The sequence below is a fragment of the Carassius carassius genome, chromosome 12 (assembly GCF_963082965.1).
Source record: "Carassius carassius chromosome 12, fCarCar2.1, whole genome shotgun sequence".
NCBI classification, from domain to species: Eukaryota; Metazoa; Chordata; class Actinopteri; order Cypriniformes; family Cyprinidae; genus Carassius; species Carassius carassius.
In genome coordinates, this window is record NC_081766.1 from 4,662,984 (window position 1) to 4,678,642 (window position 15,659).

A 15,659-nucleotide genomic window follows, 5' to 3' on the forward strand; every position below is an offset into this window, starting at 1 on the left:
GGGTTTTGCACTTGTCAACCTATCTGCATTCAAATCTCAACTCATAATCTCGTTTGTCTGATTTACATTTCAAGTTCAATCTTTAACAATATGTTAGCACAAAGTCAACTGGGAAATACCATTCTACATACAATATTAATAATAATAGTAATAATAATTTATTAGATATACATTAAGTAAAGGGAGCAGTCCAGTATAGGCTGCCATATAAACAGCATGTTTTAGTATATTAGATCAGCTAATTCACCATATCACCACATCTGTTTCACATGCATTAAAAAGTAAGATAAACTGTAGGTTACCATTTAAGGAATTTTAATTTAGTAGAGAGTATCTATTTGCTACACAAGCAAAAATTGTCTCGTAAAGCAGACTGAGAAGAGTGAGTTTTTTTCCGTTAGTTTTTGTGTCTTCATCTTTGCCTTATATGTTGGCTGGTTTAGTTTACCGACAGAGAGAAAGATGTGGGTGTCAGATCAGATAACTGATTGCTGAAGCCCACATAGGCCTGTCTTCCTACATCAATGAGGACATCTAAGCAGAAGCACTTACTGTCAGAAGCTGTTGCTGTCGAGAGGGGCGCTTGAAAATTTATTTGTAAAAGAAGGCTGTTCTCAGAAATGGTCAGTGGAGAGCACATTCTGTAGTTTTATTTGGCTACGTTAGTCTGGGTATTTTTTAGGCTCTCTAGTAGGTGTTGTGCTCCTACATGTCATATTTTGAGAAAATAGTCATCTTGAGATGTGAGCTTTTGTGAGCCTCTTCTTATTTGGACATTCTCCATCTTACTTCCTCCCTTTGATCTGACTGACGTTTAAGCTCTCACCACTCTACCTATGAAAAATAAATATATCCTAATCTGCATGCAAACATCCATTTTGTTTTAACCATGAACAGACATGATGCATTCCACTTTTATGTGGAAATAACTAAGTAGCCTAAAATTAGAGTAAAGCATAAAGCAACAGTTGTTTTTGAGTTTAACTGTCCACTTAAATAAAGTAATTTAATATATGATGTATTTATTAATAATGTAATTTAATATAACAAATATGTTAATATGTAATTTCATATGCTTACATTAGAGTTATTTATCGCTGGGATTTTGTTTCTCTTCTGGAGAGAGCAGTTCTAAACGAATTGATGCATTCGTTGGTCAAATACATGTTTGTATACATTTTATTTTATCTATAAAATCGTTACTGGGCTTTATATCGTAAAATTTTATGCAGAGCAAAATAAATGCGCAGTATGAATCACCTTTAACGAGTGTCGCAGTCTTTTGGTGTGATGGAAAAGCCGTAGCCTTTGCTTTGCATAAAATAAACTATTTTATTCATAAAGATACAGAATTCAAATACTTTGGTTGTTAAAATATTTCATCAGAGCAGTTTACTAGTTTAGGTTATAAAGGCTTTAGCAGTATATATCGGCTATGAGTGAAACGCCTCGGGCGTCATCAGTTCCCCGCCGACCACGACTCCAGCTCGGGCACAAGAACCACCGCGGCGCAACGCAGTTACGGAATAACAGAGAGAGACTGGTTAATAACACGCAAATTACTTCTGTTTAATGTTTAATTTTTACTTTTAATGTTTGTTAAAATAGTTTCAATATGGACAATATTTATAGCCTATTAAAAACAATATAAACAATGCTGAAAATGATATATAAAGGAAAATAAAGGTTATCATGCAAACCAGTGGTTGTGTGGAGTATTTTAGAAATGTTTAGAGGATAAATGTTAATCTGTAAACATTATTTAATGTATGAAGTAAAAAATAAGATAGTAATATAGTGAAAATTAATAAACCATAGCTGGGTTAAATCAACCACTTATATGCTGGGTTAAATAAACAACCCAATTTGCTGTGTAAAATTAACCCAAGATGGGTTCTGTCCTATATTTACCCAGCCCCAAACCAAACTGAGTTATTTTTAACCCAAAGTTTTTTTTATTTTCTTTAAAGTCTATGGACTTGTTTCTGTTTCACCCCAGTTTCTGTTCCTGTTTGTCCTTATTTGGTCATGTTCCTGTCCTCAATTAGTTTGACTATGTTATGTTTCACTGATGTCACCTTTGTTCCCCTTTTTTGCCCTTTGTTTATGAGTCATAGTCTGTTCAGTTTGAGTTTGTCAGGTCTACTCTTTCTCTATGTTTGTGGGCTCAAGTGCCTGTTGTGGATTATCTCTTAAATTTCCTTGATTAAAGACAGTACTTGTTTACTCTTGCCAACTACTCGTTCACTACTCTGTGTGTGTGCACTTTGGATGGGTTAAATGCAGAGCATGAATTCTGAGTATGGATCACCATACTTGGCTGAATGTCATGTCACTTTCACTTTCATATTCCAGTGGTTCTCAATTCCACTCTTTGTGACCCACTGCTCTGCACATTTTGTATGTTTTTCTTATCAATTCAGACTTTTGTTCTGTTCGACCTTAAGTGCCTTGCGAAGTGTACTTCACAGGATATTCCACAATGATTCCAGATGACACTCAGATGGAGTGTATTACATTCAAAGGGCATTTAAGTGTGTGAGACGTGAATTTAATTTGTATTTATTTACAGAGGTATATTATCTCACACTTCACACAGTGGGTTTTATCAGTGATTCTAATCTATTTATGAAGCCTTATGAAGTCTCAGGGGTAATAATTTGGCCACCAATAGTGTTCAAGCTTGTAAATTATAGGTGGGCTCCCCAACACAATCAGGTGCGCTTAACATCATTGCCTCAGAATCTTTGGACTGAAAAAGAGTGCAGCTGACATGGAGTCTGAGCTATGTAACACAGCAGCGTATGCAATGTCTCGTTCCCTCTTCTCAGGGAACCAAGGTTACGTTAGGCAACCAAAGACATTCCTTTTCGAGTCAGTCTCTTGACAAAACATCATTGAATACGTCATCGGATGCTATAAGTTGCATTGAGTAAATAAACCTGGATAAAACAAAAACTGTGTCCGTCTTCATTTCAGGCTGCATAGCAACAAAATGTGATTATTTTAAAGGGTTTATTCTTTTCTATACCCACTGTAAATAAATAAATAAACTTGATGTTTTCTTTGGTCTTGCTGATTTACTGAATAGTGAATATGTTGGTGTTGTACATATCACCTGTTGCTGCAACACAACAGCAAGATTGTTTGTGTTATTTATAGCTTAATGTAAATCATCTGCTAATTATGAAAAAGTGGCATTCCAAGGTGGCAGTACACTGTGCAGTGAATGCATAATAATAATTATTATTGAGTATATTATTATTGAATATATATATATATACACATATGAGTTAAACAGAGTTATACAATATAATTTTTATTATTTAAAGTAGCTTTCACAGTGTAGCACAATAATACAAAAAGTGTTTTCATAATGCAATTATTTATAAAACCATAATGTTTACTTTTTTGTTAATCTGTAGCTACAGTACAATAGTTGATTCAAATCATAATTGCACCAAAAAGAAAAAGGAATATAATCCAAGAGAAAGAGACAGATTCTGTACGTGATCCATGATTGCTTTTACCTAGTGAGAAATGAAAGAATGTGTCAGTTCATAATAATGAAGGAAATTTATTTGTGTTTTAACTAAAAAGATTAGTCTGATGCACAAATTTGAACTAATAGCTTTGACTTTAAAGGTTTAGTTAATGTAAAAATGAAAATGTACTTACCCTTAGGGCAGATATGAAAGAACTTGTTTCTTTATCAGACAGATTTTGAAAAATGTAGCATTGAATTACTTGCTCACCAATGGATTCTCTGCAGTGATGTTCAAACAGTTGATAAAAACATCAGAATAATCCACACCACTCCAGTCCATAAATGAACATCTTGCCAAGTTAATAGCTGTTTGTAGTCATTAAAAAGTTTTTAACTCAAAACTGTTGCTTCTGGCTAAAATACCTCTTTTCATTATATTTCTTTCTCCAGTTGAAAGTTAGTCTTATCTGAATCAGGCGAGAAATATGCACAGATCCAGAACCATTTCCATGTGAAAACAGTACAAACGGGGTGGACTTTTTCACTGGAGGAAGCGTTATTATGGATTATGCCTTAATAATGGATTTGTTTTTTAGAAACACAGCTTTTCACTTCAAGAGGTTAACTGATGGACTGGAGTGGTGTGGATTACTTGTGGATCATTGTGATGTTTTTCATCAGCTGTTTGGACTCTCATTCTGCCGGCACCCATTCACTGCAGAGGATCCACTGGTGAGTAAGTTATGTAATGGTAAATTTGTCTGTTAAAGAAACAAACTCGTCTACATCTTGGGCCGCTTAAAGGACTAGTTCACTTCTAAATCAAAATTTCCTCATAATTTATTCAACCCCATGCCATCCAAGATGTTCATGTCTTTCTTTCTTCCTTAAGTCGAATAAAGTATGGTTTTTGAGGAATACATTCCAGAGTTTTCTCTATACAGTGGACTTTGGAGTTGAAGGTCCAAATTGCAGCTTCATAGTGTTCTACACGATCCCAGCCAAGGAAGAAGGATCTTATCTAGTGAAACAATTGGTCATTAAATTAATTATTAAAATTATACACTTTTTCATCTCAAACACTCATTTTGAGTAGCTCTGCAATGTGCATGCGTACTCTGTGCAGTTAGGGTATTAGGGTCGAAAGTCTCCCATCTCAATTTCTCCTCTAACTTCAAAATCGTCCTACATCTCTGGAAAAGTACCGACCCAGTCTTTACAAAGTGAACATGCAAAGAAGGTCAAACGCCTTTTACAAAGAATGATAAAACAGCGATGTAGACTATTTAGAACAATTTTGAAGTTGGAGGAGAAAATGAGATGTCAACTGTCATGAACCGGAATGCACAGAGCTAGACAAGACAGGCGTTTGAGTTTAAAAAGTATATATATTTTTATTTTTTTTTAGAAAATCACCAATTTGTTTGCTAGATAAGACCCTTCTTCCTCATCTGGGATTTTGTAGAGCATTTTGAAGCTGCACTGAAGTTGCCATTTGTTCCTTCTATCCAGTGAACCCCACTGAAGTCCACTGTAAAAAACCCTGGGATGTTTTTCTGAAAAACCTTAATTTCTTTTCAACTGAAGAAAGAAAGACATGAACATCTTGGATGAAATAGGAGTGAGAAAACTATGAAGAAATTTTAATTCAGAAGTAAACTAATCCTTTAAAAGACCAGAGAGAAAAAGATTTAGGGAAAAATATAGATTTTCCCATGTCTTTATATTTTTTAGAGCATTAAAAATAATTTTCATATTTCATTCATAAGTTATGTTATGTCCTCGGTAGAGGACATCAGGACTCAATTTCTTTAAAAAAAAATGAAAATACACGAATGAACATGCAGGCAAAAACAATAGATTTTTTAAATCACCAATAAATTTTTAGTTTTTAAGATTTTTTTTTATTTTTTTTTTTTTACCAAACTTTGTATAAAGATGATTTTCAACTATGTTATAACAGAATGATTCGATAACATTTTTCTTTCTGAAAATGAGTGTAAAATGAACATAAACGGGTATTCTCATTATATACAATGTTTCTATAAACTAAATCTAATTTTCATATTAATGTATTTTTTGGGGCAACATGTAACGAAAAAAGAAGTGTAATAATGGGAGTAATATTTGACAAGATTTCCATAATATATAATATTTCATAGAATAGTGAAATATAATTTCTTTCCCTATTCATTTGTTATGTCTCAAAAAATGCGTAATAAACATGCTTTTAGTCATATGAGGACATGTATGAAATCTACGTCCTGTTTCGCAACAGAAAGTCATATTTTGATTTAAAACCGCCAGAGGTGGAAAGAGTACAAAAATATTCTACTCAAGTAAAAGTACCTTTACATTAATGAAATTTTACTTAAGTACAAGTAAAAGTACCAGTCTAAAAATCTACTCAAGTAAAAGTAAAAAGTAGCTCATTAAAAATTTACTCAGAGTAAAAATTACTTAGTTACATTTTAACAGTGGGAGGGAGTCAAAATGGGACAGGCCAAGGGTGTCAAACTCAGTTCCTGGAGGGCCACAGTCCTGCACAGTTTAGATTTAACCCTAATTAAACACACCTGATCCAGCTAATCTAATCATTTAGGTTTATTTGAAAACTACATGATATGTGTGCTGGAGCAAGGTTAGAACTAAACTCTGCAGGGCTATGGCCCTCCAGGAACTGAGTTTGACACCCCTGGGATAGGTCTATTAATCTCAAACTAGTTGTTTTTAATTAAAGGAATCAGTTATTTAGAATAATAAGACATTTGGGCTGTTACCAGGCAAATCAGTATCAACAAACTCATCTTTTAATGCAGAAGAAATGCAGAAGATTAATTGGAAGTGGCATTTAGATGTATTACACTGTTTAGTGCAGGACAAGAATGCATTTAACCTGCAGTTACAAATGCATGAATAATGTTTTGATATACAAGACATAAAATGTTGAATACTCATTTGAAATGATAAGAAATTAATTATTTAAAAAAATCAAAAGATACTTTAAATGTGAAATTAAAATGGCCAGTATGTGTCAGCAAGTCTCTGTTAATAAGTGAGTCATTGCGATTGAACCGAATCATTTAAACGGTTGATTAATTCAGGAACGAAACACTGTCACGTTGCTCAGAGACGCAAAACTGTGCTTTGGTGGCTGTGTTTGGAATTATTTCTGTTGTAGAAATAGAGCTAAAAAAGGCAATATGGTGTCTAAAACGCAAGTCTCTTAATTAACTTGTTTACTGAACTGTTATTTATATGTATGTATATATTCATGATGATTTTTGGAGGAAAAGATGGCATTCTTTGTGTGATTTTGATTTAATATATGAAATTATATAAATATGTGAATTTTCTGCCCCTATATCTTCAATTTTGTGATCATTCTAAATGCATTTTAGGAGACTGAATCACACAGTGAAAAGAACGCACTATAAATGCGCGCGCACATCATTAAAACAAAAATAGCACACTCCTCACCACTGTCTTTTTGGCTAATTTGTGCAAAACCTCTTGCTAAAATGTCAAAGCTTCATTTTAACCACCAATGCAACGATGCAATTATTTAGCTTACCTCTATTCTTGCGAAGGGTTGACACTGCATAATAGAGCATACATATGGCCACTTCATTTCCTTCGAGTTCAACTTCAGAATATGACGGGGTTTAGTTTTCAGCGGTGTCTGCACCACTGACGCCTGTTTTGTCCGTCTGCATCTTTCTCGTGATTGTAGCGCCAGTTTGCTCTCCTGCCCATTATTTACTGCCGTAGTTTCCAGGGTGCGATTTTTTTTTTTTTTTTTTTACTCAGTAATTAATGTGTTTTAAAATGTACCGAAGTACAATACTTCAAACAAAATATAATTAAGTAAAAGTAAAATTACAGATTTAAAAAATTACTTTAAAAAGTATTAGTACACAAAAGAGCTACTCAATTACAGTAACGCGAGTAAATGTAATTCGTTACTTTCCACCTCTGAAAACCGCATAACATTTTCCTTAGATGTTGATTTATGACACACAATTAAAAAATTAGATTTAACTGATATTTACAAAATATTATCATATTTCCATAAGAGTGTCACTAAATTTATTTCAGACCAAGTAGTGGGAGTGGTCATGGTGAAACTGAATAGCCCAAAAGGAGTTCTGTACAGGACATCCAGACTTAAAACTATGGCATGTACGGTCTCAGAGAAATTCACAAAAATATAATGTCCTCATATGAGGCCGCAGGGTTTTAAGAGGTTATGGGTGAGTAAATTGTCAGCAAATTGACGTTTTGGGGTGAATTACAGTATTCCTTTAATGAACAAAATGTGCTAATCTGAAAGCAATAAAATTGTAATCATCTATGAGTTGAGTACAGTATGTGCTACAGTTAAAACTTACATGTTTATAGCTGAGTGAATTGTGGGGTCCTTAATTATAAATGTGACAACAGAACTCTGAAATAACTTACCAACAGTTACTCTGTAATGACCAATGATGATATCTGTTTTTCCACTTGCTTTAGCAGTGTAGACTCCACTGTCTTTCTCCTGTGTCTTCTTTATTGTTATAGAGAGTGTTCGATTATTGAAATCCACTCTGTTCATGTATGAAGGGTAAATTCTTACTTTTTTAGAATCATAGAAGATTACAATATCTGAATCATCTTTTGTCCAATAAAAATCATCAAATGGTGCTTCTTCTTGTGTTTCCAGTGTAAGAGGATTGCCTTCCAGGACAGATTTTGGTATTGGTGGGATGTCACTAGACACTATAGGGACAGAAAAATAAAATTAAAAAAAACATTTTGTTTATTGTAGTTTTGTAGTAATGGAGTTCAAAATGTGTGAGGGCAGAAAACATTTGTTTTGAAAATCAGATTCACTGATGCCACTGCAAAAGACAACTTTACAACTTTATTAGCTAGATGTCTAATTATTTTAAAGTAGAAACAAGAGGTGTTTACTTGTATAAAGCTGAGAAAATATGTTATCAATAAGGCATGACCTACGTCATGTGCATCCGGTTCGATGGCGCCTGTGTTTGGCTTTGCCTCCGCGGCTGGATGTTTGTCCCGAGTTATTTTGTTTGTCTTTTGTGCTATACTACTACTAAGTTTGTCAACAAAAGTTGTGTCTACTGCATGGGTGTATGATCGCCAAACACTGCTGCTAATCCGATCTTCCTTGGTGGAGCGCAGCAACGGATATAATGGATATAACGTTATCTGGAATGGTATTGACGCAGCCCCATTCGCGCGTCCGACTGGATCTGACTGCACGCGACATGGAGAGGGCCTAATACGATCTACAATTAAACGGAGGAGAAAGCGAGGAAAAAGGGCAGGGAGACAGACTCATTTGAAAAAACTTTTCAAATTGAGGATTTTCAACTATGACTCCAGACCTTCATGCCTTCTTTCGGTTTTCCCTGGTGTCCCTGTGGTTCTGGTTCCAGGGTGCCGGAGAAGTTTCGACGTCGCATCTGGACGCGGTGTGTGCTTGGAGCATCTGAGGTCGCTGACGCGAGCCTGTTGTACTGCTTCGGTTGTTCCTGCACCGCTCAGGATGGGCCTTATAAATGCGCGTTCAATTGCAAACAAATCTCTCCTACTCAGCGATTTATTTACGTCCAAAGCCATGGACTTCTTGTTGCTTACGGAGACTTGGCAACGGGATATGGAATATTATCACCTGAATGAGCTTTGCCCGATGGACTGTGAATTTATTAGCTCGCCAAGACTCACTGGTCGGGGTGGAGGCCTTGCTGTGGTTTTTAAAAAGCGTTTTATCTGCCAGTCAATGAGAGCTGACGCGTACTCTTCGTTTGAACTACAGATGACTAAGGTTGGTCGCTCTAATTCAGTTTACTGCATCGTGGTTTACCGGCCACCTGGACCAGTGTCTACTTTTCTTACTGAGTTTTCTGACTTCCTATCATCTGTTATTAAGCTTGACAGAGTGATTATTGCTGGCGATTTTAATATACATGTAGATGATCCTTTGTGTAAAACTGCGTCTGAATTTGTAAATATTACTGAATCGTTTAATTTCATTCAGCATGTCTCTGGCCCTACGCACAGCAAAGGGCATACGCTCGATCTTGTCTTTTCTCATGGCGTTAATATTAATAACATCAGTATTGAAGATGTATTTGTTAGTGACCACAAATGCATTTTATTTGAACTTGTTTGTGATGAGGATCCTCTCCCTGTTAAACGAGAGACCTGCTCACGATTGATCACTCAGCGTACTATTGAGAAATTTTCTGCCGCTTTTGATTCAAGCTCTGTTCTTATTTCAACCGATGTAGACACCTGTGCACAGGCTTTTAATGATCACTGTACCCTGCTGTTGGACAAAGTGGCACCTTTTAAAACTAGAGAAATAGCAGCCGTTAATACATCACCGTGGATGAATGAAGCCATTCGTAGTTTAAGACGTGTTTGCCGGAAAACCGAGCGCTTATGGAAAGCGACTCAGCTACAAGTCCATCGCGTGTATCTTAAAGATCTTTTTATTAACTTGCATGAAATGATTAAAGAGGCTAGAGCCTCTTATTTTACTAATTTGATATCTGCATGTAAGAAAAAACCTAAGGCTCTTTTTGAAACTATTAATAATATTGTTTCTCCTGGCTCATGTATTGTTCCTGTGTTTTCAAATGGTGACTGCAACCACTTTTTGTCTCACTTTGTGGATAAGGTTAGAGCTGTCAGAGCAAGCTTGGTTCCATCAGCAAACCATCATATAGGTCTAACTGATTATCAAAGACCTTCAATACTGGACTCTTTCTGCCCCATTACGCTGAAAGAAATAATTAAATTAGTGGGCACGATGAGACCTTCACAAAGCCCGGTAGATATCTTACCCGCATCTCTGTTTTTAAAATCCATGAATCATCTTGGCCCATGTTTGGTCTCAATTTTAAATTTGTCTCTTCAATTGGGCAAGGTACCTAATTGTTTTAAACATGCTGTTGTTCAGCCTATCTTGAAAAAGAACAATCTTGATGCAGCTACTTTTAAAAATTATAGGCCTATTTCCAAATTGCCATTTATTTCTAAAATTTTAGAAAAGGTTGTGGCGAACCAGCTGAATAATGTTTTAAATGCGCACAATATCTTTGACAAATTTCAGTCTGGGTTTCGAAAAAAACACTCAACTGAAACAGCCCTTCTTAGGGTCTCAAATGATATTTTGATGGCTGCTGATGGGGGTAAATGCTCTGTGCTGGTTCTCTTAGACCTCAGTGCAGCGTTTGACACTGTCGATCACTGCACTCTGATAGATAGACTGAAAAAAACTGTGGGAATTACTGGGTCAGCTCTGGACTGGTTTTCCTCCTATCTCTCCGACAGGAGTTTTTCGGTGTCCGTAGGGAAATATATGTCAGATTCTGCTCCTTTGTCCTGTGGTGTGCCCCAAGGGTCTGTGCTTGGCCCTCTGTTGTTCAGCCTGTATATGCTTCCTCTTGGGAAGATTATTAGTAGTTTTGGAGAAATATCATATCACTGCTATGCAGATGATATTCAATTATATTTTTCTTTTAACTCTGATAGACTAGACAAACTGTCCTTGTTGCATAACTGCCTAGCCTCCATCAACAATTGGATGGCAGACAATTTTTTGCAGCTAAACCAAGATAAAACTGAGGTGTTGATTTTTGCTCCTGACAACATTTTTCCCAAGATTAAACTGGCCATTGGGGCTCTATCACCCTCAGAATGTAATGCTGTGCGAAACCTAGGTGTCATTTTTGATAGATCTATGTGTTTTAACAGTCATGTTAAATCTGTGGTTCGTTCCTGTTTTTTCCATCTCAGGAATATCGCTAAAATCAGATCTGTAGTTTCTAATAATGAGATGGAGATGCTTGTTCATGCTTTTATTTCATCTCGTCTTGACTACTGCAATGTATTGTACACTTGTTTAAACAATTCCTCCATGGACAAATTGCAAGTAGTTCAGAATGCTGCTGCTAGACTTTTAACAAAGACCAAAAGAAGATCTCACATTAAACCTATACTCAAGGCTCTTCACTGGCTTCCAGTTAGTTTTAGAGTGCAATTTAAAATTTTAACCATTACTTTTAGAGCCTTGCATAATCAAGCTCCGGCGTATATCCAGGATATACTTCATGCCTACACTTCAGGCCGTTCTTTGAGGTCTTCGGGTCAAGATCTTTTAACTGTTCCTAGAACACGTTTAAAAACGAGAGGTGACCGCGCTTTTTGCGTGGTGGCTCCAAGGCTCTGGAACGCTCTTCCATTAGACTTGAGAGCTTTGGACTCTGTAGAAATTTTTAAAAAGCACCTAAAGACACATCTTTTTAGACAAGCTTTTAACTAGTTTTATGTTTTCTTTTTTATTGTGGCACATATACTGTATATGTGTAATTTTGTATTGTATGTGCATTTATGTTATGTGTATATTTTTAACTCTGTGAAGCACTTTGTGACTCCATTGTCTGTGAAAAGTGCTATAGAAATAAAGCTTACATGGTGTCGCTTTTTGCATAAAACACTGACTTACTGTATAGAAAGTGAGTACCCATTTTTAATCCCCTTTTTTATATTAATTGTTAATTGTTTTAAAAGGTATTTGTGTTATTGTGTTTGTTCCAATTTTATTCCACTGTGAAGTAATTTATTGTTCTACTATTAAGATAATAATATTCCAAAATTTTACTTGTGATGAAAGGGTATGTAATCTGTGTTTGTTTTTCTTTATAGAAAATACAATAAAGAAATCAAGAGTATCCAGCCAGCCATTCGGAGCCAGCATAGAAATATCAAGCAAAGCACATAAGTTGATATTGTATGATTTACAAATAGCCTTTTTTTCTTCTTTTGTTTGTTTAGAAATAACTGATTCACCCACTTTTATTGATGTTATTGTTTAGTGATTTAGGAATCTGTTAAAGTGTTAATAATTTTTTGATGATTTTCACAAAAATAAAAATAGTGAATCAGTAAAATACATCAATGTTTCTTAAAAGATTAAAGAATCTGAAAATGACCCTATCTTCATAAAAATTCCTGCTGTAATTGTATAATTACGCATTAATCAATAACTAGATTTAGTACTTTTCAGTTTGAGTAGATTATAATGGCTAGGTACCTGTGCTGGAGCTCAGAGGATTGATAACTGCCACAGTGAAGGTCAGGAGTAGATGAGTTAACGCCATTTTGAAGAAACCCATCACGTAGTTTCATGATGGCTTATGTGCATACTCTGAAGAGGAAGTGTATGACTTACACAGGAAGGGAAGTCATGCGATTAACTTTTTCATTTCTCTTTGGAGTGTTACAAGCTCCTGGTGCATAAAGAAGATTTGTAAATTTGCAAAGACTAAAGTCTCAAATCCAAAGAGATACTCTTTATAAAAGCTAAAAATACCTAACACAGCTCATTCTAACGCACCCCCACATATCTACGTCACAATGTGGGAACATTTGCATAGCGCTGCCCAAATGTTCACGCAAAGAAAGAAGACGTAACTTTTATTCTCATTGTTGCCACCCCCGCCATGTCATGGAGACACTGTGCGTTTCATTGTGAAAGGGAAACTACTTTGTTTGGCCATCCAAAAAACTAGAAACTAGAAAGCTAGGAATCAGTGGTTAAGTTTTATTTACAACACTGTTGTATTCAACCCAAATATTCAGATTTCAGCATTTTACGGAGGACTGTTTCTGGCAGAATAGCCTACAATACGGTCTCTGTTTCTATAAAGTGGGGCAATTTCAACTTTGTAAGGACAGTCTGGCACTTCTGACTCACAGTCTGTAAGTACGTTTTTATATTTAAATAATTTGCCACTGGCGATTAAAACTTGGAATCACAGTATGGTTGGGAGAGTAACATTTCCAACATATGCATGAGGAATTCAGCCAATCACAATGCACTGGATAGCTGGCCAATCAAAGTACACCTCGCTTGTCAGAACGATGAGCTTTGTAAAAATCAACACTATTCAGAAGGCAGGGCGTAGAGAGGCCACAATAATGTACATTATGTGGAAAATAATGTTTTTTTTTTTACCTTAAATCGCATAAACACATTGCATTACACCAAATTCACAAATTAATGTTTTTTTTAGCAACTTCTAAATATGCAAATAAAAAATATGATCCCTTTAACTTAGTTAAAATCAGTCTCAATGAAGGCAAACACAGGTTTCAGTATAACCAGTTACATAGTAACTGGTCTGCTGTTTCTTAAAGGAACACTCCATTTTTTTTGGAAATAGGCTCATTCTCCAACTCCCCCAGAGTTAATAAATTGAGTTTTACCATTTTCGAATCCATTCAGCCGATCTCCGAGTCTGGGTATAGCACTTTTAGCATAGCTTAGCATACATCATTGATTCCTATTAGACCAGTAGCATTGCATTAAAAAATGACCAAAGAGTTTTTATATTTTTCCTATTTAAAACTTGACTCTTCTGTAGTTATATCGTGTACTAAGACCAGCGGAAAATGAAAAGTTGCGATTTTCTAGGCCGATATAATTAGGAACTATACTTCAATACCGGAGTACTAATTTTCAGGGAACTATTTCTAGGGATTGCGTAATATCACTGTGTCTGCTGTGGCCATGTTACGACAGCACAGTTCCTTGATAATTAAAATTACTTTGCTTGGGTAAAAAAAAAATTTATATATTTGAATAACATAAAGTATTGTGAAATACTATATATTAAGACTTTTTATATATAGGCTTCATGGACAGATAGGTTTTGAGTGACTTTTGAAGGACCAGCACCACCTCCTCTTGTACGACTGTTTGAAAAATATATATCTTCCCAAATCTGGCATTAAGTTTTAGGAGCTCATTAATATTCCATCTCCTATCCTGAAAAGTCTGTTTCGCAGAATTGACTTAAAATTAATCCTCACATTAATTCTTAATTCTTTTGCAATTCTTTTTGTCTTTTCTTCTCCAGCTGTTTTTTTTTTCTGACCCCGCTGACAGCATTTTTTTTGTCCAATGGTCATGTCTCAACTTTGCAATTTCTGTATTGCATTAGTTTTTTATATTTCTCATGGGGATTTAATACTTTTTGACTTTTCAGTCTGAGTTAGAACTCTTTTTTGGCTCATTTCATCTGTTAAAGAAAAAATGCCTAATAATTCTGCACACCTGAATATAAGGGTTTTTTCTCTTCCAGCTTTCATGGACAATTATATATCACTCATAAAATAAAAATCACAGATTTAATGAAAAAAATAATGGTAGTTATTAAGATTGATATGAGTTGGAATTAGTAAAATCTGCTTGGAAAAAAAAAATCACATTAAAACAATGTTTTTATATTTAACTTTGGAATATTATCTGATATTAATGAATGTTATGTAATTATTGTTTGTGTGAACATAGTTAATGTTAATAAATGAAACCTTATTGTAAACTGTTACAAAATTTATATATATATATATATATATAATTTTTTTTTCACAATTGCAGGAAAAAAAGTTAGAATTGTGAGGGGGGACATCATTCTGTGTGTGTGATTTAAAAGTCTTGATGGTTCGGAATAACCCTTTAATTGGCGTATCCCTTAAAACCTGACTGCCAGAGGGTTACTGTAAAGGCATGCAACTGTGACTGTTGGCCACAGTTTTCCTGATGCCAAAGGGGTGGCATTTGCTCTTATGGCTTGAGCCTGCCATCGCCATATATATAAAATATTATTATAACAAAAAAAATTAGCAAAGAGCAGCCAAAACAGTAGTTTATATGTTATTATTATTTTCAAATATGTGGAAATAATGAATATATTTTCAGATAAGCTTTGAATATTTGATTGTAATTTGCTTCAGACTTTTAGCCTTTGAGAAGAGAACTTGGGCAGTCCTGAGGTTTTGCTTTCTCAATGTGCTGTGTATTGTATTTTAATGTACATGTAGCACCCTTTGTTTTTCAGTGTGGTTCTCATTTTCTGTATGTTCAAATTTGCCATTGCTTAATCATACACATCAAAGTCATAGCACATTTTCTTCTCCTTTTTAATTCTCAAAAATAATGTAATATTTGTATATAGTGTTAATGATTTCAAATAGTATGTTGTCAAGGTGTCTTTTTGTAATAAAATCTTTTGGCATATTAAAAAAAAACAACTGCACTTGAGAGCTCTGTGTTATATCTGCAAGTATGATGAATGACTTCCTGTTTTGT

At 35.0% G+C, this 15,659-nt stretch overlaps 1 long non-coding RNA gene across 1 annotated transcript; it reads right to left on the reverse strand.

The window, feature by feature from the left end:
* Nucleotides 1–3,397: 3,397 nt before the first annotated feature.
* Nucleotides 3,398–12,709, reverse strand: LOC132154569 (uncharacterized). The gene is made up of 3 exons (XR_009437169.1): nucleotides 12,600–12,709; nucleotides 7,949–8,248; nucleotides 3,398–5,043 (listed from the first exon to the last, which is right to left on the reverse strand). It is a non-coding gene; the product is annotated as an uncharacterized LOC132154569 (long non-coding RNA).
* Between the last annotated feature and the right edge of the window lie 2,950 nt (nucleotides 12,710–15,659).